We start from the raw sequence: 27,926 nt of genomic DNA, 5'->3' as shown, positions 1-27,926 counted from the left end.
GGCCCCGGCATCGACCGGAGAGGAATCCCGAGAGGCCCCTGAGGAACTCGCATGGGGACTGGCCTTTCCTGAGGCCACCAGAGCGGGTCCCTGAGGTCCTCGTCGTAAGTCGAGAGCACCTGCCGCAACTCGAGAAAATCCAGGAGGTATTGCCCTCCAGGCGAGATGAGGAACCTTTCCGCTGAGTCTTCTCGAGGCTAATCACGTCTAACCACTGGAACTTCCAAAGGGTCCTTCACACCCTTGCTGCAACGGAAGCAGTTCCGCGACATACCCGTCTCCACTCGAGAGGAAGCACGTGGGGTCCCGCACACATCCAGGGGAGCCCCGTTTCCGCCTCCTAGCTCGAGATGAGGGATCCTTTCCCTGTTTCGTAGGGAAAGAATTCCCGGCGTTCCCGTCGCATCTCAAGAGGTGACGCTCTCCACAGGAAAGGCGAGAGGAACTCCAGGGTCGTGCCACCATTCCAAGAGTCCCCCAGATGTGTCAGTCCATTCCAGAGGAACCTGTTTTCCCTGCACTGCCTTGACGTTCAAGCCGAGGATCGACTCCCACCACGTGTGCACGTGGGACAGCCCTGTGGGAAAGCCTCGTGGGAAAGCCTCGTGGGAAAGACTCGAGGGAAAACCATAGATCCTTTGATCCACGCGGCGGACTGCGTGATACTGCTGCTACCGCTCTGGAGGAAAGCGCAAGTGCATGCCCGCATTCGACACGAGGACTGACTCCCCTGGGGAGACTCCAGTAGTACCCCAAGATCCATGTCAGCACTGGAGAGGAATCCTCAGGTTCCGGCCCCGACTCCACACAAGGTCTTAGGCCCGGGCATCGACGGGAGAGGAATGCCGAGAGGCCCCCGAGGAACTCGCATGGGGACTGGCCTTTCCTGAGGCCACCAGAGAGGGTCCCTGAGGTCCCCGTCGTAAGTCGAGAGCACCTGCCGCAACTCGAGAAAATCCAGGAGGTTTTGCCCTCCAGGCGAGATGAGGCCCATTTCCGCTGAGGCTTCTCGAGGCTAATCACGTCTAACCACTGGAACTTCCAAAGGGTCCTTCACACCCTTGCTGCAACTCAAGAAGTTCCCCGACATACCCGTCTCCACTCGAGAGGAAGCACGTGGGGTCCCGCACACATCCAGGGGAGCCCCGTTTCCGCCTCATAGCTCGAGATGAGGGATCCTTTCGCTGTTCCGTAGGGAAAGAATTCACGGCGTTCCCGTCGCATCTCAAGAGGAGGCGCTCTCCACAGGAAAGGCGAGAGGAACTCCAGGGTCGTGCCACCATTCCAAGAGTCCCCCAGATGTGTCAGTCCATTCCAGAGGAACCTGTATTCCCTGCACTGCCTTGACGTTCAAGCCGAGGATCGACTCCCACCACGTGTGCACGTGGGACAGCCCTCTAGAAAAGCCTCCTGGGAAAGCATCGTGGGAAAGACTCGAGGGAAAACCATAGATCCTTTGATCCACGCGGCGGACTGCGTGACACTGCTGCTACCGCTCTGGAGGAAAGCGCAAGTGCATGCCCGCATTCGAGACGAGAACTGACTCCCCTGGGGAGACTCCAGAAGTACCCCAAGATCCATGTCAGCACTGGAGAGGAATCCTCAGGTTCCGGCCCCGACTCCACACAAGGTCTTAGGCCCCAGCATCGACGAGAGAGGAATGCCGAGAGGCCCCGAGGAACTCGCATGGGGACTGGCCTTTCCTGAGGCCACCAGAGCGGGTCCCTGAGGTCCCCGTCGTAAGTCGAGAGCACCTGCCGCAACTCGAGAAAGTCCAGGAGGTTTTGCCCTCCAGGCGAGATGAGGCCCATTTCCGCTGAGGCTTCTCGAGGCTAATCACGTCTAACCACTGGAACTTCCAAAGGGTCCTTCACACCCTTGCTGCAACTCAAGAAGTTCCCCGACATACCCGTCTCCACTCGAGAAGAAGCACGTGGGGTCCCGCACACATCCAGGGGAGCCCCGTTTCCGCCTCGTAGCTCGAGATGAGGGATCCTTTCGCTGTTCCGTAGGGAAAGAATTCACGGCGTTCCCGTCGCATCTCAAGAGGAGGCGCTCTCCACAGGAAAGGCGAGAGGAACTCCAGGGTCGTGCCACCATTCCAAGAGTCCCCCAGATGTGTCAGTCCATTCCAGAGGAACCTGTATTCCCTGCACTGCCTTGACGTTCAAGCCGAGGATCGACTCCCACCACGTGTGCACGTGGGACAGCCCTCTGGGAAAGCCTCCTGGGAAAGCCTCGTGGGAAAGACTCGAGGGAAAACCATAGATCCTTTGATCCACGCGGCGGACTGCGTGACACTGCTGCTACCGCTCTGGAGGAAAGCGCAAGTGCATGCCCGCATTCGAGACGAGAACTGACTCCCCTGGGGAGACTCCAGAAGTACCCCAAGATCCATGTCAGCACTGGAGAGGAATCCTCAGGTTCCGGCCCCGACTCCACACAAGGTCTTAGGCCCCAGCATCGACGAGAGAGGAATGCCGAGAGGCCCCGAGGAACTCGCATGGGGACTGGCCTTTCCTGAGGCCACCAGAGCGGGTCCCTGAGGTCCCCGTCGTAAGTCGAGAGCACCTGCCGCAACTCGAGAAAATCCAGGAGGTTTTGCCCTCCAGGCGAGATGAGGCCCATTTCCGCTGAGGCTTCTCGAGGCTAATCACGTCTAACCACTGGAACTTCCAAAGGGTCCTTCACACCCTTGCTGCAACTCAAGAAGTTCCCCGACATACCCGTCTCCACTCGAGAGGAAGCACGTGGGGTCCCGCACACATCCAGGGGAGCCCCGTTTCCGCCTCCTAGCTCGAGATGAGGGATCCTTTCCCTGTTTCGTAGGGAAAGAATTCCCGGCGTTCCCGTCGCATCTCAAGAGGAGGCGCTCTCCACAGGAAAGGCGAGAGGAACTCCAGGGTCGTGCCACCATTCCAAGAGTCCCCCAGATGTGTCAGTCCATTCCAGAGGAACCTGTATTCCCTGCACTGCCTTGACGCTCAAGCCGAGGATCGACTCCCACCACGTGTGCACGTGGGACAGCCCTGTGGGAAAGCCTCGTGGGAAAGCCTCGTGGGAAAGACTCGAGGGAAAACCATAGATCCTTTGATCCACGCGGCGGACTGCGTGACACTGCTGCTACGGCTCTGGAGGAAAGCGCAAGTGCATGCCCGCATTCGACACGAGGACTGACTCCCCTGGGGAGACTCCAGAAGTACCCCAAGATCCATGTCAGCACTGGAGAGGAATCCTCAGGTTCCGGCCCCGACTCCACACAAGGTCTTAGGCCCCGGCATCGACGGGAGAGGAATGCCGAGAGGCTCCCGAGGAACTCGCATGGGGACTGGCCTTTCCTGAGGCCACCAGAGCGGGTCCCTGAGGTCCCCGTCGTAAGTCGAGAGCACCTGCCGCAACTCGAGAAAATCCAGGAGGTTTTGCCCTCCAGGCGAGATGAGGCCCATTTCCGCTGAGGCTTCTCGAGGCTAATCACGTCTAACCACTGGAACTTCCAAAGGGTCCTTCACACCCTTGCTGCAACGGAAGCAGTTCCGCGACATACCCGTCTCCACTCGAGAGGAGGCACGTGGGTTCCCGCACACATCCAGGGGAGCCCCGTTTCCGCCTCCTAGCTCGAGATGAGGGATCCTTTCCCTGTTTCGTAGGGAAAGAATTCCCGGCGTTCCCGTCGCATCTCAAGAGGTGACGCTCTCCACAGGAAAGGCGAGAGGAACTCCAGGGTCGTGCCACCATTCCAAGAGTCCCCCAGATGTGTCAGTCCATTCCAGAGGAACCTGTTTTCCCTGCACTGCCTTGACGTTCAAGCCGAGGATCGACTCCCACCACGTGTGCACGTGGGACAGCCCTGTGGGAAAGCCTCGTGGGAAAGCCTCGTGGGAAAGACTCGAGGGAAAACCATAGATCCTTTGATCCACGCGGCGGACTGCGTGATACTGCTGCTACCGCTCTGGAGGAAAGCGCAAGTGCATGCCCGCATTCGACACGAGGACTGACTCCCCTGGGGAGACTCCAGTAGTACCCCAAGATCCATGTCAGCACTGGAGAGGAATCCTCAGGTTCCGGCCCCGACTCCACACAAGGTCTTAGGCCCCGGCATCGACGGGAGAGGAATGCCGAGAGGCCCCCGAGGAACTCGCATGGGGACTGGCCTTTCCTGAGGCCACCAGAGAGGGTCCCTGAGGTCCCCGTCGTAAGTCGAGAGCACCTGCCGCAACTCGAGAAAATCCAGGAGGTTTTGCCCTCCAGGCGAGATGAGGCCCATTTCCGCTGAGGCTTCTCGAGGCTAATCACGTCTAACCACTGGAACTTCCAAAGGGTCCTTCACACCCTTGCTGCAACTCAAGAAGTTCCCCGACATACCCGTCTCCACTCGAGAGGAAGCACGTGGGGTCCCGCACACATCCAGGGGAGCCCCGTTTCCGCCTCCTAGCTCGAGATGAGGGATCCTTTCCCTGTTTCGTAGGGAAAGAATTCCCGGCGTTCCCGTCGCATCTCAAGAGGAGGCGCTCTCCACACGAAAGGCGAGAGGAACTCCAGGGTCGTGCCACCATTCCAAGAGTCCCCCAGATGTGTCAGTCCATTCCAGAGGAACCTGTATTCCCTGCACTGCCTTGACGCTCAAGCCGAGGATCGACTCCCACCACGTGTGCACGTGGGACAGCCCTGTGGGAAAGCCTCGTGGGAAAGCCTCGTGGGAAAGACTCGAGGGAAAACCATAGATCTTTGATCCACGCGGCGGACTGCGTGACACTGCTGCTACCGCTCTGGAGGAAAGCGCAAGTGCATGCCCGCATTCGAGACGAGGACTGACTCCCCTGGGGAGACTCCAGAAGTACCCCAAGATCCATGTCAGCACTGGAGAGGAATCCTCAGGTTCCGGCCCCGACTCCACACAAGGTCTTAGGCCCCGGCATCGACGGGAGAGGAATGCCGAGAGGCTCCCGAGGAACTCGCATGGGGACTGGCCTTTCCTGAGGCCACCAGAGCGGGTCCCTGAGGTCCCCGTCGTAAGTCGAGAGCACCTGTCGCAACTCGAGAAAATCCAGGAGGTTTTGCCCTCCAGGCGAGATGAGGCCCATTTCCGCTGAGGCTTCTCGAGGCTAATCACATCTAACCACTGGAACTTCCAAAGGGTCCTTCACACCCTTGCTGCAACTCAAGAAGTTCCCTGAAATAACCGTCTCCACTCGAGAGGAAGCACGAGGGTCCCTCACACATCCAGGGGAGCCCCGTTTCCGCCTCCTAGCTCGTGATGAGGGATCCTTTCCCTGTTTCACAGGGAAAGAATTCCCGGCGTTCCCGTCGAATCTCAAGAGGAGGCGCTCACCACAGGAAAGGCGAGAGGAACTCCAGGGTCGTGCCACCATTTCAAGAGTCCCCCAGATGTGTCAGTCCATTCCAGAGGAACCTGTTTTCCCTGCACTGACTTCACGTTCAAGCCGAGGATCGACTCCCACCACGTGTGCACGTGGGACAGCCCTGTGGGAAAGCCTCGTGGGAAAGCCTCGTGGGAAAGTCTCGAGAGAAAACCATAGATCCTTTGATCCACGCGGCGGTCTGCGTGACACTGCTGCTACCGCTCTGGAGGAAAGTGCAAGTGCATGCCCCCATTCGAGACGAGGACTGACTCCCCTGGGGAGACTCCAGAAGTACCCCAAGATCCATGTCAGCACTGGAGAGGAATCCGCAGGTTCCGGCCCCGACTCCATACAAGGTCTTAGGACCCGGCATCAACGGGAGAGGAATCCCGAGTGGCTCCCGAAGAACACGCATGGGGACTGGGCTTTCCTGAGGCCACCAGAGCGGGTCCCTGAGGTCCACGTCATAAGTCGAGTGCACCTGCCGCAACTCGAGAAAATCCAGGAGGTTTTGACCTCCAGGCGAGATGAGGCCCATTTCCGCTGAGGCTTCTCGAGGCTAATCACATCTAACCACTGGAATTTCCAAAGGGTCCTTCACACCCTCGCTGCAACTCAAGAAGTTCCCCGACATACCCGTTTCCCCTCGAGACGAAGCACAAGGGTCCCGCACACATCCAGGGGAGCCCCGTTTCCGCCTCCCAGCTCCAGATGAGGGATCCTTTCCCTGTTTCATAGGGAAAGAATTCCCGGCGTTCCTGTCGCATCTCAAGAGGAGGCGCTCTCCACAGGAAAGGCGAGAGGAACTCCAGGGTCGTGCCACCATTCCAAGAGTCCCCCAGATGTGTCAGTCCATTCCAGTGGAACCTGTTTTCCCTGCACTGCCTTGACGTTCAAGCCGAGGATCGACTCCCACCACTTGTGCACGTGGGACAGCCCTGTGGGAAAGCCTCGTGGGAAAGCCTCGTGGGAAAGACTCGAGGGAAAACCGTAGATCCTTTGATCCACGCGGAGGACTGCGGGACACTGCTGCTACCGCTCTCGAGGAAAGCGCCAGTGCATGCCCGCATTCGAGACAAGGACTGACTCCCCTGGGGAGATTCCAGAAGTACCCCAAGACCATGTCAGCACTGGAGAGGAATCCTCAGGTTCCGGCCCCTAACCCACACATGGTCTTAGGCCCCGGCATCGACGGGAGAGGAATCCCGAGAGGCCCCCGAGGAACTCGCATGGGGACTGGCCTTTCCTGAAGCCACCAGAGCGGGTCCCCGAGGTCCCCGTCGTAAGTCGAGCGCACCTGCCGCAACTCGAGAAAATCCAGGAGGTTTTGCCCTCCAGGCGAGATGAGGCCCATTTCCGCTGAGGCTTCTCGAGGCTAATCACGTCTAAATACTGGAACTTCCAACGGGTCCTTCACACCCTTGCTGCGACTCAAGAAGTTCCCCGACATACCCGTCTCCACTCCAGAGGAAGCACGTGGGGTCCCGCACACATCCAGGGGAGCACCGTTTCCGCCTCCTACCTCGAGATGAGGGATCCTTTCCCTGTTTCGTAGGGAAAGAATTCCCGGCGTTCCCGTCGCATCTCAAGAGGAGGCGCTCTGCACAGGAAAGGCGAGAGGAAGTCCAGGGTCGTGCCACCATTCCAAGAGTCCCCCAGATGTGTCAGTCCATTCCAGAGGAACCTGTTTTCCCTGCACTGCCTTGACGTTCAAGCCGAGGATCCATTCCCACCACGTGTGCACGTGGGACAGCCCTGTGGGAGAGTCTCGTAGGAAAGCCTCGTGGGAAAGACTCGAGGGAAAACCATAGATCCTTTGATCCACGCGGCGGACTGCGTGACACTGCTGCTACCGCTCTGGAGGAAAGCGCAAGTGCATGCCCGCATTCGAGACGAGGACTGACTCCCCTGGGGAGACTGCAGAAGTACCCCAAGATCCATGTCAGCACTGGAGAGGAATCCTCAGTTTCCGGCCCCGACTCCACACAAGGTCTTAGGCCCCGGCATCGACCGGAGAGGAATCCCGAGAGGCCCCTGAGGAACTCGCATGGGGACTGGCCTTTCCTGAGGCCAGCAGAGCGGGTCCCTGAGGTCCTCGTCGTAAGTCGAGAGCACCTGCCGCAACTCGAGAAAATCCAGGAGGTTTTGCCCTCCAGGCGATATGAGGCCCCTTTCCGCTGAGTCTTCTCGAGGCTAATCACATCTAACCACTGGAACTTCCAACGGGTCCTTCACACCCTTGCTGCAACTCAAGAAGTTCCCCGACATACCCATCTCCACTCGAGAGGAAGCACGTGGGGTCCCGCACACATCCAGGGGAGCCCCGTTTCCGCCTCCTAGCTCGAGATGAGGGATCCTTTCCCTGTTTCGTAGGGAAAGAATTCCCGGCGTTCCCGTCGCATCTCAAGAGGAGGCGCTCTCCACAGGAAAGGCGAAAGGAACTCCAGGGTCGTGCCACCATTCCAAGAGTCCCTCAGATGTGTCAGTCCATTCCAGAGGAACCTGTTTTCCCTGCACTGCCTTGACGTTCAAGCCGAGGATCGACTCCCACCACGTGTGCACGTGGGACAGCCCTGTGGGAAAGCCTCGTGGGAAAGACTCGAGGGAAAACCATAGATCCTTTGATCCACGCAGCGGACTGCGTGACACTGCTGCTACCGCTCTGGAGGAAAGCGCAAGTGCATGCCCGCATTCGAGACGAGGACTGACTCCCCTGGGGAGACTCCAGAAGTACCCCAAGATCCATGTCAGCACTGGAGAGGAATCCTCAGGTTCCGGCCCCGACTCCACACAAGGTCTTAGGCGCCGGCATCGACGGGAGAGGAATGCCGAGAGGCCCCCGAGGAACTCGCATGGGGACTGGCCTTTCCTGAGGCCACCAGAGCGGGTCCCTGAGGTCCCCGTCGTAAGTCGAGAGCACCTGCCGCAACTCGAGAAAATCCAGGAGGTTTTGCCCTCCAGGCGAGATGAGGCCCATTTCCGCTGAGGCTTCTCGAGGCTAATCACGTCTAACCACTGGAACTTCCAAAGGGTCCTTCACACCCTTGCTGCAACTCAAGAAGTTCCCCGACATACCCATCTCCACTCGAGAGGAAGCACGTGGGGTCCCGCACACATCCAGGGGAGCCCCGTTTCCGCCTCCTAGCTCGAGATGAGGGATCCTTTCCCTGTTTCGTAGGGAAAGAATTCCCGGCGTTCCCGTCGGATCTCAAGAGGAGGCGCTCTCCACAGGAAAGGCGAGAGGAACTCCAGGGTCGTGCCACCATTCCAAGAGTCCCCCAGATGTGTCAGTCCATTCCAGAGGAACCTGTATTCCCTGCACTGCCTTGACGTTCAAGCCGAGGATCCACTCCCACCACGTGTGCACGTGGGACAGCCCTGTGGGAAAGCCTCCTGGGAAAGCCTCGTGGGAAAGACTCGAGGGAAAACCATAGATCCTTTGATCCACGCGGCGGACTGCGTGACACTGCTGCTACCGCTCTGGAGGAAAGCGCAATGCATGCCCGCATTCGAGACGAGGACTGACTCCCCTGGGGAGACTCCAGAAGTATCCCAAGATCAATGTCAGCACTGGAGAGGAATCCTCAGGTTCCGGCCCCGACTCCACACAAGGTCTTAGGCCCCGGCATCGACGGGAGAGGAATCCCGAGAGGCCCCCGAGGAACTGGCATGGGGACTGGCCTTTCCTGAGGCCACCAGAGCGGGTCCCTGAGGTCCCCGTCGTAATCGAGAGCACCTGCCGCAACTCGAGAAAATCCAGGAGGTTTTGCCCTCCAGGCGAGATGAGGCCCATTTCCGCTGAGGCTTCTCGAGGCTAATCACGTCTAACCACTCGAACTTCCAAAGGGTCCTTCACACCCTTGCTGCAACTCAAGAAGTTCCCCGACATACCCGTCTCCACTCGAGAGGAAGCACGTGGGGTCCCGCACACATCCAGGGGAGCCCCGTTTCCACCTCCTAGCTCGAGATGAGGGATCCTTTCCCTGTTTCGTAGGGAAAGAATTCCCGGCGTTCCCGTCGCATCTCAAGAGGAGGCGCTCTCCACAGGAAAGGCGAGAGGAACTCCAGGGTCGTGCCACCATTCCCAGAGACCCCCAGATGTGTCAGTCCATTCCAGAGGAACCTGTTTTCCCTGCACTGCCTTGACGTTCAAGCCGAGGATCGACTCCCACCACGTGTGCACGTGGGACAGCCCTGTGGGAAAGCCTCGTGGGAAAGCCTCGTGGGAAAGACTCGAGGGAAAACCATAGATCCTTTGATCCACGCGGCGGACTGCGTGACACTGCTGCTACCGCTCTGGAGGAAAGCGCAAGTGCATGCCCGCATTCGAGACGAGGACTGACTCCCCTGGGGAGACTCCAGAAGTACCCCAAGATCCATGTCAGCACTGGAGAGGAATCCTCAGGTTCCGGCCCCGACTCCACACAAGGTCTTAGGCCCCGGCATCGACGGGAGAGGAATGCCGAGAGGCCCCCGAGGAACTCGCATGGGGACTGGCCTTTCCTGAGGCCACCAGAGCGGGTCCCTGAAGTCCCCGTCGTAAGTCGAGAGCACCTGCCGCAACTCGAGAAAATCCAGGAGGTTTTGCCCTCCAGGCGAGATGAGGCCCATTTCCGCTGAGGCTTCTCGAGGCTAATCACGTCTAACCACTGGAACTTCCAAAGGGTCCTTCACACCCTTGCTGCAACTCAAGAAGTTCCCCGACATACCCGTCTCCACTCGAGAGGAAGCACGTGGGGTCCCGCACACATCCAGGGGAGCCCCGTTTCCGCCTCCTAGCTCGAGATGAGGGATCCTTTACCTGTTTCGTAGGGAAAGAATTCCCGGCGTTCCCGTCGCATCTCAAGAGGTGGCGCTCTCCACAGGAAAGGCGAGAGGAACTCCAGGGTCGTGGCACCATTCCAAGAGACCCCCAGATGTGTCAGTCCATTCCAGAGGAACCTGTTTTCCCTGCACTGCCTTGACGTTCAAGCCGAGGATCGACTCCCACCACGTGTGCACGTGGGACAGCCCTGTGGGAAAGCCTCGTGGGAAAGCCTCGTGGGAAAGACTCGAGGGAAAACCATAGATCCTTTGATCCACGCGGCGGACTGCGTGACACTGCTGCTATCGCTCTGGAGGAAAGCGCAAGTGCATGCCCGCATTCGAGACGAGGACTGACTCCCCTGGGAAGACTCCAGAAGTACCCCAAGATCCATGTCAGCACTCGAGAGGAATCCTCAGGTTCCGGCCCCGACTCCACACAAGGTCTTAGGCCCCGGCATCGACGGGAGAGGAATCCCGAGAGGCCCCCGAGGAACTCGCATGGGGACTGGCCTTTCCTGAGGCCACCAGAGCGGGTCCCTGAGGTCCCCGTCATAAGTCGAGAGCACCTGCAGCAACTCGAGAAAATCCAGGAGGTTTTGCCCTCCAGGCGAGATGAGGCCCATTTCCGCTGAGGCTTCTCGAGGCTAATCACGTCTAACCACTCGAACTTCCAAAGGGTCCTTCACACCCTTGCTGCAACTCAAGAAGTTCCCCGACATACCCGTCTCCACTCGAGAGGAAGCACGTGGGGTCCCGCACACATCCAGGGGAGCCCCGTTTCCGCCTCCTAGCTCGAGATGAGGGATCCTTTCCCTGTTTCGTAGGGAAAGAATTCCCGGCGTTCCCGTCGCATCTCAAGAGGAGGCGCTCTCCACAGGAAAGGCGAGAGGAACTCGAGGGTCGTGCCACCATTCCAAGAGTCCCCCAGATGTGTCAGTCCATTCCAGAGGAACCTGTATTCCCTGCACTGCCTTGACGCTCAAGCCGAGGATCGACTCCCACCACGTGTGCACGTGGGACAGCCCTGTGGGAAAGCCTCGTGGGAAAGCCTCGTGGGAAAGACTCGAGGGAAAACCATAGATCCTTTGATCCACGCGGCGGACTGCGTGACACTGCTGCTACCGCTCTGGAGGAAAGCGCAAGTGCATGCCCGCATTCGAGACGAGGACTGACTCCCCTGGGGAGACTCCAGAAGTACCCCAAGATCCATGTCAGCACTGGAGAGGAATCCTCAGGTTCCGGCCCCGACTCCACACAAGGTCTTAGGCCCCGGCATCGACGGGAGAGGAATGCCGAGAGGCTCCCGAGGAACTCGCATGGGGACTGGCCTTTCCTGAGGCCACCAGAGCGGGTCCCTGAGGTCCCCGTCGTAAGTCGAGAGCACCTGCCGCAACTCGAGAAAATCCAGGAGGTTTTGCCCTCCAGGCGAGATGAGGCCCATTTCCGCTGAGGCTTCTCGAGGCTAATCACATCTAACCGCTGGAACTTCCAAAGGGTCCTTCACACCCTTGCTGCAACGGAAGCAGTTCCGCGACATACCCGTCTCCACTCGAGAGGAAGCACGTGGGGTCCCGCACACATCCAGGGGAGCCCCGTTTCCGCCTCCTAGCTCGAGATGAGGGATCCTTTCCCTGTTTCGTAGGGAAAGAATTCCCGGCGTTCCCGTCGCATCTCAAGAGGTGGCGCTCTCCACAGGAAAGGCGAGAGGAACTCCAGGGTCGTGCCACCATTCCAAGAGACCCCCAGATGTGTCAGTCCATTCCAGAGGAACCTGTTTTCCCTGCACTGCCTTGACGTTACACCCGAGGATCGACTCCCACCACGTGTGCACGTGGGACAGCCCTGTGGGAAAGCCTCGTGGGAAAGCCTCGTGGGAAAGACTCGAGGGAAAACCATAGATCCTTTGATCCACGCGGCGGACTGCGTGACACTGCTGCTACCGCTCTGGAGGAAAGCGCAAGTGCATGCCCGCATTCGAGACGAGGACTGACTCCTCTGGGGAGACTCCAGAAGTACCCCAAAAACCATGTCAGCACTGGAGAGGAATCCTCAGGTTCCGGCCCCGACTCCACACAAGGTCTTAGGCCCCGGCATCGACGGGAGAGGAATGCCGAGAGGCCCCCGAGGAACTCGCATGGGGACTGGCCTTTCCTGAGGCCACCAGAGCGGGTCCCTGAGGTCCCCGTCGTAAGTCGAGAGCACCTGCCGCAACTCGAGAAAATCCAGGAGGTTTTGCCCTCCAGGCGAGATGAGGCCCATTTCCGCTGAGGCTTCTCGAGGCTAATCACGTCTAACCACTGGAACTTCCAAAGGGTCCTTCACACCCTTGCTGCAACTCAAGAAGTTCCCGACATACCCGTCTCCACTCGAGAGGAAGCACGTGGGGTCCCGCACACATCTAGGGGAGCCCCGTTTCCACCTCCTAGCTCGAGATGAGGGATCCTTTCCCTGTTTCGTAGGGAAAGAATTCCCGGCGTTCCCGTCGCATCTCAAGAGGAGGCGCTCTCCACAGGAAAGGCGAGAGGAACTCCAGGGTCGTGCCACCATTCCAAGAGTCCCCCAGATGTGTCAGTCCATTCCAGAGGAACCTGTATTCCCTGCAGTGCCTTGACGTTCAAGCCGAGGATCCACTCCCACCACGTGTGAACGTGGGACAGCCCTGTGGGAAAGCCTCCTGGGAAAGCCTCGTGGGAAAGACTCGAGGGAAAACCATAGATCCTTTGATCCACGCGGCGGACTGCGTGACACTGCTGCTACCGCTCTGGAGGAAAGCGCAAGTGCATGCCCGCATTCGAGACGAGGACTGACTCCCCTGGGGAGACTCCAGAAGTACCCCAAGATCCATGTCAGCACTGGAGAGGAATCCTCAGGTTCCGGCCCCGACTCCACACAAGGTCTTAGGCCCCGGCATCGACGGGAGAGGAATGCCGAGAGGCCCCCGAGGAACTCGCATGGGGACTGGCCTTTCCTGAGGCCACCAGAGCGGGTCCCTGAGGTCCCCGTCGTAAGTCGAGAGCACCTGCCGCAACTCGAGAAAATCCAGGAGGTTTTGCCCTCCAGGCGAGATGAGGCCCATTTCCGCTGAGGCTTCTCGAGGCTAATCACGTCTAACCACTGGAACTTCCAAAGGGTCCTTCACACCCTTGCTGCAACTCAAGATGTTCCCCGACATACCCGTCTCCACTCGAGAGGAAGCACGTGGGGTCCCGCACACATCCAGGGCAGCCCCGTTTCCGCCTCCTAGCTCGAGATGAGGGATCCTTTCCCTGTTTCGTAGGGAAAGAATTCCCGGCGTTCCCGTCGCATCTCAAGAGGAGGCGCTCTCCACAGGAAAGGCGAGAGGAACTCCAGGGTCGTGCCACCATTCCAAGAGTCCCCCAGATGTGTCAGTCCATTCCAGAGGAACCTGTATTCCCTGCACTGCCTTGACGCTCAAGCCGAGGATCGACTCCCACCACGTGTGCACGTGGGACAGCCCTGTGGGAAAGTCTCATGGGAAAGCCTCGGGGGAAAGACTCGAGGGAAAACCATAGATCCTTTGATCCACGCGGCGGACTGCTTGACACTGCTGCTACCGCTCTGGAGGAAAGCGCAAGTGCATGCCCGCATTCGAGACGAGGACTGACTCCCCTGGGGAGACTCCAGAAGTACCCCAAGATCCATGTCAGCTCTGGAGAGGAATCCTCAGGTTCCGGCCCCGACTCCACACAAGGTCTTAGGCCCCGGCATCGACGGGAGAGGAATGCCGAGAGGCCCCCGAGGAACTCGCATGGGGACTGGCCTTTCCTGAGGCCACCAGAGCGGGTCCCTGAGGTCCCCGTCGTAAGTCGAGAGCACCTGCCGCAACTCGAGAAAATCCAGGAGGTTTTGCCCTCCAGGCGAGATGAGGCCCATTTCCGCTGAGGCTTCTCGAGGCTAATCACTTCTAACCACTGGAACTTCCAAAGGGTCCTTCACACCCTTGCTGCAACGGAAGCAGTTCCGCGACATACCCGTCTCCACTCGAGAGGAAGCACGTGGGGTCCCGCACACATCCAGGGGAGCCCCGTTTCCGCCTCCTAGCTCGAGATGAGGGATCCTTTCCCTGTTTCGTAGGGAAAGAATTCCCGGCGTTCCCGTCGCATCTCAAGAGGTGACGCTCTCCACAGGAAAGGCGAGAGGAACTCCAGGGTCGTGCCACCACTCCAAGAGTCCCCCAGATATGTCAGTCCATTCCAGAGGAACCTGTTTTCCCTGCACTGCCTTGACGTTCAAGCCGAGGATCGACTCCCACCACGTGTGCACGTGGGACAGCCCTGTGGGAAAGCCTCGTGGGAAAGCCTCGTGGGAAAGACTCGAGGGAAAACCATAGATCCTTTGATCCACGCGGCGGACTGCGTGACACTGCTGCTACCGCTCTGGAGGAAAGCGCAAGTGCATGCCCGCATTCGAGACGAGGACTGACTCCCCTGGGGAGACTCCAGAAGTACCCCAAGATCCATGTCAGCTCTGGAGAGGAATCCTCAGGTTCCGGCCCCGACTCCACACAAGGTCTTAGGCCCCGGCATCGACGGGAGAGGAATGCCGAGAGGCCCCCGAGGAACTCGCATGGGGACTGGCCTTTCCTGAGGCCACCAGAGCGGGTCCCTGAGGTCCCCGTCGTAAGTCGAGAGCACCTGCCGCAACTCGAGAAAATCCAGGAGGTTTTGCCCTCCAGGCGAGATGAGGCCCATTTCCGCTGAGGCTTCTCGAGGCTAATCACGTCTAACCACTGGAACTTCCAAAGGGTCCTTCACACCCTTGCTGCAACTGAAGCAGTTCCGCGACATACCCGTCTCCACTCGAGAGGAAGCACGTGGGGTCCCGCACACATCCAGGGCAGCCCCGTTTCCGCCTCCTGGCTCGAGATGAGGGATCCTTTCCCTGTTTCGTAGGGAAAGAATTCCCGGCGTTCCCGTCGCATCTCAAGAGGTGGCGCTCTCCACAGGAAAGGCGAGAGGAACTCCAGGGTGGTGCCACCATTCCAAGAGACCACCAGATGTGTCAGTCCATTCCAGAGGAACCTGTTTTCCCTGCACTGCCTTGACGTTCAACCCGAGGATCGACTCCCACCACGTGTGCACGTGGGACAGCCCTGTGGGAAAGCCTCGTGGGAAAGCCTCGTGGGAAAGACTCGAGGGAAAACCATAGATCCTTTGATCCACGCGGCGGACTGCGTGACACTGCTGCTACCGGTCTGGAGGAAAGCGCAAGTGCATGCCCGCATTCGAGACGAGGACTGACTCCCCTGGGGAGACTCCAGAAGTACCCCAAGATCCATGTCAGCACTGGAGAGGAATCCTCAGGTTCCGGCCCCGACTCCACACAAGGTCTTAGGCCCCGGCATCGACGGGAGAGGAATGCCGAGAGGCCCCCGAGGAACTCGCATGGGGACTGGCCTTTCCTGAGGCCACCAGAGCGGGTCCCTGAGGTCCCCGTCGTAAGTCGAGAGCACCTGCCGCAACTCGAGAAAATCCAGGAGGTTTTGCCCTCCAGGCGAGATGAGGCCCATTTCCGCTGAGGCTTCTCGAGGCTAATCACGTCTAACCACTGGAACTTCCAAAGGGTCCTTCACACCCTTGCTGCAACTGAAGCAGTTCCGCGACATACCCGTCTCCACTCGAGAGGAAGCACGTGGGGTCCCGCACACATCCAGGGCAGCCCCGTTTCCGCCTCCTAGCTCGAGATGAGGGATCCTTTCCCTGTTTCGTAGGGAAAGAATTCCCGGCGTTCCCGTCGCATCTCAAGAGGTGGCGCTCTCCACAGGAAAGGCGAGAGGAACTCCAGGGTCGTGCCACCATTCCAAGAGACCCCCAGATGTGTCAGTCCATTCCAGAGGAACCTGTTTTCCCTGCACTGCCTTGACGTTCAACCCGAGGATCGACTCCCACCACGTGTGCACGTGGGACAGCCCTGTGGGAAAGCCTCGTGGGAAAGCCTCGTGGGAAAGACTCGAGGGAAAACCATAGATCCTTTGATCCACGCGGCGGACTGCGTGACACTGCTGCTACCGCTCTGGAGGAAAGCGCAAGTGCATGCCCGCATTCGAGACGAGGACTGACTCCCCTGGGGAGACTCCAGAAGTACCCCAAGATCCATGTCAGCACTGGAGAGGAATCCTCAGGTTCCGGCCCCGACTCCACACAAGGTCTTAGGCCCCGGCATCGACGGGAGAGGAATGCCGAGAGGCCCCCGAGGAACTCGCATGGGGACTGGCCTTTCCTGAGGCCACCAGAGCGGGTCCCTGAGGTCCCCGTCGTAAGTCGAGAGCACCTGCCGCAACTCGAGAAAATCCAGGAGGTTTTGCCCTCCAGGCGAGATGAGGCCCATTTCCGCTGAGGCTTCTCGAGGCTAATCACGTCTAACCACTGGAACTTCCAAAGGGTCCTTCACACCCTTGCTGCAACTCAAGAAGTTCCCCGACATACCCGTCTCCACTCGAGAGGAAGCACGTGGGGTCCCGCACACATCTAGGGGAGCCCCGTTTCCGCCTCCTACCTCGAGATGAGGGATCCTTTCCCTGTTTCGTAGGGAAAGAATTCCCGGCGTTCCCGTCGCATCTCAAGACGAGGCGCTCTCCACAGGAAAGGCGAGAGGAACTCCAGGGTCGTGCCACCATTCCAAGAGTCCCCCAGATGTGTCAGTCGATTCCAGAGGAACCTGTATTCCCTGCAGTGCCTTGATGTTCAAGCCGAGGATCCACTCCCACCACGTGTGCACGTGGGACAGCCCTGTGGGAAAGCCTCCTGGGAAAGCCTCGTGGGAAAGACTCGAGGGAAAACCATAGATCCTTTGATCCACGCGGCGGACTGCGTGACACTGCTGCTACCGCTCTGGAGGAAAGCGCAAGTGCATGCCCGCATTCGAGACGAGGACTGACTCCCCTGGGGAGACTCCAGAAGTACCCCAAGATCCATGTCAGCACTGGAGAGGAATCCTCAGGTTCCGGCCCCGACTCCACACAAGGTCTTAGGCCCCGGCATCGACGGGAGAGGAATGCCGAGAGGCCCCCGAGGAACTCGCATGGGGACTGGCCTTTCCTGAGGTCACCAGAGCGGGTCCCTGAGGTCCCCGTCGTAAGTCGAGAGCACCTGCCGCAACTCGAGAAAATCCAGGAGGTTTTGCCCTCCAGGCGAGATGAGGCCCATTTCCGCTGAGGCTTCTCGAGGCTAATCACGTCTAACCACTGGAACTTCCAAAGGGTCCTTCACACCCTTGCAGTAACGGAAGCAGTTCCGCGACATACCCGTCTCCACTCGAGAGGAAGCACGTGGGGTCCCGCACACATCCAGGGCAGCCCCATTTCCGCCTCCTAGCTCGAGATGAGGGATCCTTTCCCTGTTTCGTAGGGAAAGAATTCCCGGCGTTCCCGTCGCATCTCAAGAGGTGGCGCTCTCCACAGGAAAGGCGAGAGGAACTCCAGGGTCGTGCCACCATTCCAAGAGTCCCCCAGATGTGTCAGTCCATTCCAGAGGAACCTGTTTTCCCTGCACTGCCCTGACGTTCAAGCCGAGGATCCATTCCCACCACGTGTGCACGTGGGACAGCCCTGTGGGAAAGCCTCCTGGGAAAGCCTCGTGGGAAAGACTCGAGGGAAAACCATAGATCCTTTGATCCACGCGGCGGACTGCGTGACACTGCTGCTACCGCTCTGGAGGAAAACGCAAGTGCATGCCCGCATTCGAGACGAGGACTGACTCCCCTGGGGAGACTCCAGAAGTACCCCAAGATCCATGTCAGCACTGGAGAGGAATCCTCAGGTTCCGGCCCCGACTCCACACAAGGTCTTAGGCCCCGGCATCGACGGGAGAGGAATGCCGAGAGGCCCCCGAGGAACTCGCATGGGGACTGGCCTTTCCTGAGGCCACCAGAGCGGGTCCCTGAAGTCCCCGTCGTAAGTCGAGAGCACCTGCCGCAACTCGAGAAAATCCAGGAGGTTTTGCCCTCCAGGCGAGATGAGGCCCATTTCCGCTGAGGCTTCTCGAGGCTAATCACGTCTAACCACTGGAACTTCCAAAGGGTCCTTCACACCCTTGCTGCAACTCAAGAAGTTCCCCGACATACCCGTCTCCACTCGAGAGGAAGCACTTGGGGTCCCGCACACATCCAGGGGAGCCCCGTTTCCGCCTCCTAGCTCGAGATGAGGGATCCTTTACCTGTTTCGTAGGGAAAGAATTCCCGGCGTTCCCGTCGCATCTCAAGAGGTGGCGCTCCCCACAGGAAAGGCGAGAGGAACTCCAGGGTCGTGGCACCATTCCAAGAGACCCCCAGATGTGTCAGTCCATTCCAGAGGAACCTGTTTTCCCTGCACTGCCTTGACGTTCAAGCCGAGGATCGACTCCCACCACGTGTGCACGTGGGACAGCCCTGTGGGAAAGCCTCGTGGGAAAGCCTCGTGGGAAAGACTCGAGGGAAAACCATAGATCCTTTGATTCACGCGGCGGACTGCGTGACACTGCTCCTACCGCTCTGGAGGAAAGCGCAAGTGCATGCCCGCATTCGAGACGAGAACTGACTCCCCTGGGGAGACTCCAGAAGTACCCCAAGATCCATGTCAGCACTGGAGAGGAATCCTCAGGTTCCGGCCCCGACTCCACACAAGGTCTTAGGCCCCGGCATCGACGGGAGAGGAATGCCGAGAGGCCCCCGAGGAACTCGCATGGGGACTGGCCTTTCCTGAGGCCACCAGAGCGGGTCCCTGAGGTCCCCGTCGTAAGTCGAGAGCACCTGCCGCAACTCGAGAAAATCCAGGAGGTTTTGCCCTCCAGGCGAGATGAGGCCCATTTCCGCTGAGGCTTCTCGAGGCTAATCACGTCTAACCACTGGAACTTCCAAAGGGTCCTTCACACCCTTGCTGCAACTGAAGCAGTTCCGCGACATACCCGTCTCCACTCGAGAGGAAGCACGTGGGGTCCCGCACACATCCAGGGCAGCCCCATTTCCGCCTCCTAGCTCGAGATGAGGGATCCTTTCCCTGTTTCGTAGGGAAAGAATTCCCGGCGTTCCCGTCGCATCTCAAGAGGTGGCGCTCTCCACAGGAAAGGCGAGAGGAACTCCAGGGTCGTGCTACCATTCCAAGAGACCCCCAGATGTGTCAGTCCATTCCAGAGGAACCTGTTTTCCCTGCACTGCCTTGACGTTCAACCCGAGGATCGACTCCCACCACGTGTGCACGTGGGACAGCCCTGAGGGAAAGCCTCGTGGGAAAGCCTCGTGGGAAAGACTCGAGGGAAAACCATAGATCCTTTGATCCACGCGGCGGACTGCGTGACACTGCTGCTACCGCTCTGGAGGAAAGCGCAAGTGCATGCCCGCATTCGAGACGAGGACTGACTCCCCTGGGGAGACTCCAGAAGTACCCCAAGATCCATGTCAGCACTGGAGAGGAATCCTCAGGTTCCGGCCCCGACTCCACACAAGGTCTTAGGCCCCGGCATCGACGGGAGAGGAATCCCGAGAGGCCCCCGAGGAACTCGCATGGGGACTGGCCTTTCCTGAGGCCACCAGAGCGGGTCCCTGAGGTCCCCGTCATAAGTCGAGAGCACCTGCCGCAACTCGAGAAAATCCAGGAGGTTTTGCCCTCCAGGCGAGATGAGGCCCATTTCCGCTGAGGCTTCTCGTGGCTAATCACGTCTAACCACTGGAACTTCCAAAGGGTCCTTCACACCCTTGCTGCAACTCAAGAAGTTCCCCGACATACCCGTCTCCACGCGAGAGGAAGCACGCGGGGCCCGCACACATCCAGGGGAGCCCCGTTTCCGCCTCCTAGCTCGAGATGAGGGATCCTTTCCCTGTTTCGTAGGGAAAGAATTCCCGGCGTTCCCGTCGCATCTCAAGAGGTGGCGCTCTCCACAGGAAAGGCGAGAGGAACTCCAGGGTCGTGCCACCATTCCCAGAGACCCCCAGATGTGTCAGTCCATTCCAGAGGAACCTGTTTTCCCTGCACTGCCTTGACGTTCAAGCCGAGGATCGACTCCCACCACGTGTGCACGTGGGACAGCCCTGTGGGAAAGCCTCGTGGGAAAGCCTCGTGGGAAAGACTCGAGGGAAAACCATAGATCCTTTGATCCACGCGGCGGACTGCGTGACACTGCTGCTACCGCTCTGGAGGAAAGCGCAAGTGCATGCCCGCATTCGAGACGAGCACTGACTCCCCTGGGGAGACTCCAGAAGTACCCCAAGATCCATGTCAGCACTGGAGAGGAATCCTCAGGTTCCGGCCCCGACTCCACACAAGGTCTTAGGCCCCGGCATCGACGGGAGAGGAATGCCGAGAGGCCCCCGAGGAACTCGCATGGGGACTGGCTTTCCTGAGGCCACCAGAGCGGGTCCCTGAGGTCCCCGTCGTAAGTCGAGAGCACCTGCCGCAACTCGAGAAAATCCAGGAGGTTTTGCCCTCCAGGCGAGATGAGGCCCATTTCCTCTGAGGGTTCTCGAGGCTAATCACGTCTAACCACTGGAACTTCCAAAGGGTCCTTCACACCCTTGCTGCAACTCAAGAAGTTCCCCGACATACCCGTCTCCACTCGAGAGGAAGCACGTGGGGTCCCGCACACATCCAGGGGAGCCCCGTTTCCGCCTCCTAGCTCGAGATAAGGGATCCTTTCCCTGTTTCGAAGGGAAAGAATTCCCGGCGTTCAGGTCCCATCTCAAGAGGAGGCGCTCTCCACAGGAAAAGCGAGAGGAACTCCAGGGTCGTGACACCATTCCAAGAGTCCCCCAGATGTGTCAGTCCATTCCAGAGGAACCTGTTTTCCCTGCACTGCCTTGACGTTCAAGCCGAGGTTCGACTCCCACCACGTGTGCACGTGGGACAGCCCTGTGGAAAAGCCTCGTGGGAAAGCCTCGTGGGAAAGACTCGAGGGAAAACCATAGATCCTTTGATCCACGCGGCGGACTGCGTGACACTGCTGCTACCGCTCTGGAGGAAAGCGCAAGTGCATGCCCGCATTCGAGACGAGGACTGACTCCCCTGGGGAGACTCCAGAAGTACCCCAAGATCCATGTCAGCACTGGAGAGGAATCCTCAGGTTCCGGCCCCGACTCCACACAAGGTCTTAGGCCCCGGCATCGACGGGAGAGGAATCCCGAGAGGCCCCCGAGGAACTCGCATGGGGACTGGCCTTTCCTGAGGCCACCAGAGCGGGTCCCTGAGGTCCCCGTCGTAAGTCGAGAGCACCTGCCGCAACTCGAGAAAATCCAGGAGGTTTTGCCCTCCAGGAGAGGTGAGGCCCATTTCCGCTGAGGCTTCTCGAGGCTAATCACATTTAACCACTGGAACTTCCAAAGGGTCCTTCACACCCTTGCTGCAACTCAAGAAGTTCCCCGACATACCCGTCTCCACTCGAGTGGAAGCACGTGGGGTCCCGCACACATCCAGGGGAGCCCCGTTTCCGCCTCCTAGCTCGAGATGAGGGATCCTTTCCCTGTTTCGTAGGGAAAGAATTCCCGGCGTTCCCGTCGCATCTCAAGAGGAGGCGCTCTCCACAGGAAAGGCGAGAGGAACTCCAGGGTCGTCCCACCATTCCAAGAGTCCCCCAGATGTGTCAGTCCATTCCAGAGGAACCTGTTTTCCCTGCACTGCCTTGACGTTCAAGCCGAGGATCGACTCCCACCACGTGTGCACGTGGGACAGCCCTGTGGGAAAGCCTCGTGGGAAAGCCTCGTGGGAAAGACTCGAGGGAAAAAAATAGATCCTTTGATCCAGGCGGCGGACTGCGTGACACTGCTGCTACCGCTCTGGAGGAAAGCGCAAGTGCATGCCCGCATTCGACACGAGGACTGACTCCCCTGGGGAGACTCCAGAAGTACCCCAAGATCCATGTCAGCACTGGAGAGGAATCCTCAGGTTCCGGCCCCGACTCCACACAAGGTCTTAGGCCCCGGCATCGACGGGAGAGGAATGCCGAGAGGCCCCCGAGGAACTCGCATGGGGACTGGCCTTTCCTGAGTCCACCAGAGCGGGTCCCTGAGGTGCCCGTCGTAAGTCGAGAGCACCTGCCGCAACTCGAGAAAATCCAGGAGGTTTTGCCCTCCAGGCGAGATGAGGCCCATTTCCGCTGAGGCTTCTCGAGGCTAATCACGTCTAACCACTGGAACTTCCAAAGAGTCCTTCACACCCTTGCTGCAACTCAAGAAGTTCCCCGACATACCCGTCTCCACTCGAGAGGAAGCACGTGGGGTCCCGCACACATCCAGGGGAGCCCCGTTTCCGCCTCCTAGCTCGAGATGAGGGATCCTTTCCCTGTTTCGTAGGGAAAGAATTCCCGGCGTTCCCGTCGCATCTCAAGAGGAGGCGCTCTCCACAGGAAAGGCGAGAGGAACTCCAGGGTCGTGCCACCATTCCAAGAGTCCCCCAGATGTGTCAGTCCATTCCAGAGGAACCTGTTTTCCCTGCACTGCCTTGACGTTCAAGCCGAGGATCGACTCCCACCACGTGTGCACGTGGGACAGCCCTGTGGGAAAGCCTCGTGGGAAAGCCTCGTGGGAAAAACTCAAGGGAAAACCATAGATCCTTTGATCCACGCGGCGGACTGCGTGACACTGCTGCTACTGCTCTGGAGGAAAGCGCAAGTGCATGCCCGCATTCGAGACGAGGACTGACTCCCCTGGGGAGACTCCAGAAGTACCCCAAGTTCCATGTCAGCACTGGAGAGGAATCCTCAGGTTCCGGCCCCGACTCCACACAAGGTCTTAGGCCCCGGCATCGACGGGAGAGGAATCCCGAGAGGCCCCCGAGGAACTCGCATGGGGACTGGCCTTTCCTGAGGCCACCAGAGCGGGTCCCTGAGGTCCCCGTCGTAAGTCGAGAGCACCTGCCGCAACTCGAGAAAATCCAGGAGGTTTTGCCCTCTAGGCGAGATGAGGCCCATTTCCGCTGAGGCTTCTCGAGGCTAATCACATCTAACCACTGGAACTTCCAAAGGGTCCTTCACACCCTTGCTGCAACTGAAGCAGTTCCGCGACATACCCGTCTCCACTCGAGAGGAAGCACGTGGGGTCCCGCACACATCCAGGGGAGCCCCGTTTCCGCCTCCTAGCTCGAGATGAGGGATCCTTTCCTGTTTCGTAGGGAAAGAATTCCCGGCGTTCCCGTCGCATCTCAAGAGGTGGCGCTCTCCACAGGAAAGGCGAGAGGAACTCTAGGGTCGTGCCACCATTCCAAGAGTCCCCCAGATGTGTCAGTCCATTCCAGAGGAACCTGTTTTCCCTGCACTGCCTTGACGTTCAAGCCGAGGATCGACTCCCACCACGTGTGCACGTGGGACAGCCCTGTGGGAAAGCCTCGTGGGAAAGCCTCGTGGGAAAGACTCAAGGGAAAACCATAGATCCTTTGATCCACGCGGCGGACTGCGTGACACTGCTGCTACTGCTCTGGAGGAAAGCGCAAGTGCATGCCCGCATTCGAGACGAGGACTGACTCCCCTGGGGAGACTCCAGAAGTACCCCAAGTTCCATGTCAGCACTGGAGAGGAATCCTCAGGTTCCGGCCCCGACTCCACACAAGGTCTTAGGCCCCGGCATCGACGGGAGAGGAATCCCGAGAGGCCCCCGAGGAACTCGCATGGGGACTGGCCTTTCCTGAGGCCACCAGAGCGGGTCCCTGAGGTCCCCGTCGTAAGTCGAGAGCACCTGCCGCAACTCGAGAAAATCCAGGAGGTTTTGCCCTCTAGGCGAGATGAGGCCCATTTCCGCTGAGGCTTCTCGAGGCTAATCACATCTAACCACTGGAACTTCCAAAGGGTCCTTCACACCCTTGGTGCAACTGAAGCAGTTCCGCGACATACCCGTCTCCACTCGAGAGGAAGCACGTGGGGTCCCGCACACATCCAGGGGAGCCCCGTTTCCGCCTCCTAGCTCGAGATGAGGGATCCTTTCCTGTTTCGTAGGGAAAGAATTCCCGGCGTTCCCGTCGCATCTCAAGAGGTGGCGCTCTCCACAGGAAAGGCGAGAGGAACTCCAGGCTCGTGGCACCATTCCAAGAGACCCCCAGATGTGTCAGTCCATTCCAGAGGAACCTGTTTTCCCTGCACTGCCTTGACGTTCAAGCCGAGGATCGACTCCCACCACGTGTGCACGTGGGACAGCCCTGTGGGAAAGCCTGGTGGGAAAGCCTCGTGGGAAAGACTCGAGGGAAAACCATAGATCCTTTGATCCACGCGGCGGACTGCGTGACACTGCTGCTACCGCTCTGGAGGAAAGCGCAAGTGCATGCCCGCATTCGAGACGAGGACTGACTCCCCTGGGGAGACTCCAGAAGTACCCCAAGATCCATGTCAGCACTGGAGAGGAATCCTCAGGTTCCGGCCCCGACTCCACACAAGGTCTTAGGCCCCGGCATCGACGGGAGAGGAATCCCGAGAAGCCCCCGAGGAACTCGCATGGGGACTGGCCTTTCCTGAGGCCACCAGAGCGGGTCCCTGAGGTCCCCGTCGTAAGTCGAGAGCACCTGCCGCAACTCGAGAAAATCCAGGAGGTTTTGCCCTCCAGGCGAGATGAGGCCCATTTCCGCTGAGGCTTCTAGAGGCCAATCACATCTAACCACTGGAACTTCCAAAGGGTCCTTCACACCCTTGCTGCAACTCAAGAAGTTCCCCGACATACCCGTCTGCACTCGAGAGGAAGCACGTGGTGTCCCGCAAAAATCCAGGGGAGCCCCGTTTCCGCCTCCTAGCTCGAGATGAGGGATCCTTTCCCTGTTTCGTAGGGAAAGAATTCCCGGCGTTCCCGTCGCATCTCAAGAGGAGGCGCTCTCCACAGGAAAGGCGAGAGGAACTCCAGGGTCGTGCCACCATTCCAAGAGTCCCCCAGATGTGTCAGTCCATTCCAGAGGAACCTGTTTTCCCTGCCCTGCCTTGACGTTCAAGCCGAGGATCGACTCCCACCACGTGTGCACGTGGGACAGCCCTGTGGGAAAGCCTCGTGGGAAAGCCTCGTGGGAAAGACTCGAGGGAAAACCATAGAACCTTTGATCCACGCGGCGGACTGCATGACACTGCTGCTACCGCTCTGGAGGAAAGCACAAGTGCATGCCCGCATTCGAGACGAGGACTGACTCCCCTGGGGAGACTCCTGAAGTACCCCAAGATCCATGTCTGCACTGGAGAGGAATCCTCAGGTTCCGGCCCCGACTCCACACAAGGTCTTAGGCCCCGGCATCGACGGGAGAGGAATCCCGAGAGGCCCCCGAGGAACTCGCATGGGGACTGGCCTTTCCTGAGGCCACCAGAGCGGTTCCCTGAGGTCCCCGTCGTAAGTCGAGAGCACCTGCTGCAACTCGAGAAAATCCAGGAGGTTTTGCCCTCCAGGCGAGATGAGGCCCATTTCCGCTGAGGCTTCTTGAGGCTAATCAGGTCTAACCACTGGAACTTCCAAAGGGTCCTTCACACCCTTGCTGCAACTCAAGAAGTTCCCCGACATACCCGTCTCCACTCGAGAGGAAGCACGTGGGTCCCGCACACATCCAGGGGAGCCCCGTTTCCGCCTCCTAGCTCGAGATGAGGGATCCTTTCCCTGTTTCGTAGGGAAAGAATTCCCGGCGTTCCCGTCGCATCTCAAGAGGTGGCGCTCTCCACAGGAAAGGCGAGAGGAACTCCAGGGTCGTGGCACCATTCCAAGAGACCCCCAGATGTGTCAGTCCATTCCAGAGGAACCGGATTTCCCTGCACTGCCTTGACGTTCAAGCCGAGGATCGACTCCCACCACGTGTGCACGTGGGACAGCCCTGTGGGAAAGCCTCGTGGGAAAGCCTCGTGGGAAAGACTCGAGGGAAAACCATAGATCCTTTGATCCACGCGGCGGACTGCGTGACACTGCTGCTACCGCTCTGGAGGAAAGCGCAAGTGCATGCCCGCATTCGAGACGAGGACTGACTCCCCTGGGGAGACTCCAGAAGTACCCCAAGATCCATGTCAGCACTGGAGAGGAATCCTCAGGTTCCGGCCCCGAATCCACACAAGGTCTTAGGCCCCGGCATCGACGGGAGAGGAATGCCGAGAGGCCCCCGAGGAACTCGCATGGGGACTGGCCTTTCCTGAGGCCACCAGAGCGGGTCCCTGAGGTCCCCGTCGTAAGTCGAGAGCACCGGCTGCAACTCGAGAAAATCCAGGAGGTTTTGCCCTCCAGGCGAGATGAGGCCCATTTCCGCTGAGTCTTCTCGAGGCTAATCACGTCTAACCACTGGAACTTCCAAAGGGTCCTTCACACCCTTGCTGCAACTCAAGAAGTTCCCCGACATACCCGTCTGCACTCGAGAGGAAGCACGTGGTGTCCCGCACACATCCAGGGGAGCCCCGTTTCCGCCTCCTACCTCGAGATGAGGGATCCTTTCCCTGTTTCGTAGGGAAAGAATTCCCGGCGTTCCCGTCGCATCTCAAGAGGAGGCGCTCTCCACAGGAAAGGCGAGAGGAACTCCAGGGTCGTGCCACCATTCCAAGAGTCCCCCAGATGTGTCAGTCCATTCCAGAGGAAACTGTTTTCCCTGCACTGCCTTGACGTTCAAGCCGAGGATTGACTCCCACCACGTGTGCACGTGGGACAGCCCTGTGAGAAAGCCTCGTGGTAAAGCCTCGTGGGAAAGACTCGAGGGAAAACCATAGATCCTTTGATCCACGCGGCGGACTGCGTGACACTGCTGCTACCGCTCTGGAGGAAAGCGCAAGTGCATGCCCGCATTCGAGACGAGGACTGACTCCCCTGGGGAGACTCCAGAAGTACCCCAAGATCCATGTCAGCACTGGAGAGGAATCCTCAGGTTCCGGCCCCGACTCCACACAAGGTCTTAGGCCCCGGCATCGACGGGAGAGGAATCCCGAGAGGCCCCCGAGGAACTCGCATGGGGACTGGCCTTTCCTGAGGCCACCAGAGCGGGTCCCTGAGGTCCCCGTCGTAAGTAGAGAGCACCTGCCGCAACTCGAGAAAATCCAGGAGGTTTTGCCCTCCAGGCGAGATGAGGCCCATTTCCGCTGAGGCTTCTCGAGGCCAATCACATCTAACCACTGGAACTTCCAAAGGGTCCTTCACACCCTTACTGCAACTCAAGAAGTTCCCCGACACACCCGTCTGCACTCGAGAGGAAGCACGTGGTGTCCCGCACACATCCAGGGGAGCCCCGTTTCCGCCTCCTAGCTCGAGATGAGGGATCCTTTCCCTGTTTCGTAGGGAAAGAATTCCCGGCGTTCCCGTCGCATATCAAGAGGAGGCACTCTCCACAGGAAAGGCGAGAGGAACTCCAGGGTCATGCCACCATTCCAAGAGTCCCCCAGATGTGTCAGTCCATTCCAGAGGAACCTTTTTTGCCTGCACTGCCTTGACGTTCAAGCCGAGGATCGACTCCCACCACGTGTGCACGTGGGACAGCCCTGTGGGAAAGCCTCGTGGGAAAGCCTCGTGGGAAAGACTCGAGGGAAAACTATAGATCCTTTGAACCACGCGGCGGACTGCGTGACACTGCTGCTACCTCTCTGGAGGAAAGCGCAAGTGCATGCCCGCATTCGAGACGAGGACTGACTCCCCTGGGGAGACTCCAGAAGTTCCCCAAGATCCATGTCAGCACTGGAGAGGAATCCTCAGGTTCCGGCCCCGACTCCACACAAGGTCTTAGGCCCCGGCATCGACGGGAGAGGAATCCCGAGAAGCCCCCGAGGAACTCGCATGGGGACTGGCCTTTCCTGAGGCCACCAGAGCGGTTCCCTGAGGTCCCCGTCGTAAGTCGAGAGCACCTGCCGCAACTCGAGAAAATCC

The sequence above is a fragment of the Ovis canadensis genome, chromosome 7 (genome assembly GCF_042477335.2).
Source record: "Ovis canadensis isolate MfBH-ARS-UI-01 breed Bighorn chromosome 7, ARS-UI_OviCan_v2, whole genome shotgun sequence".
Lineage (NCBI taxonomy): Eukaryota > Metazoa > Chordata > Mammalia > Artiodactyla > Bovidae > Ovis > Ovis canadensis.
The sequence above is the reverse complement of the archived record's forward strand: the minus strand, read 5'-3'. Positions refer to the sequence as shown.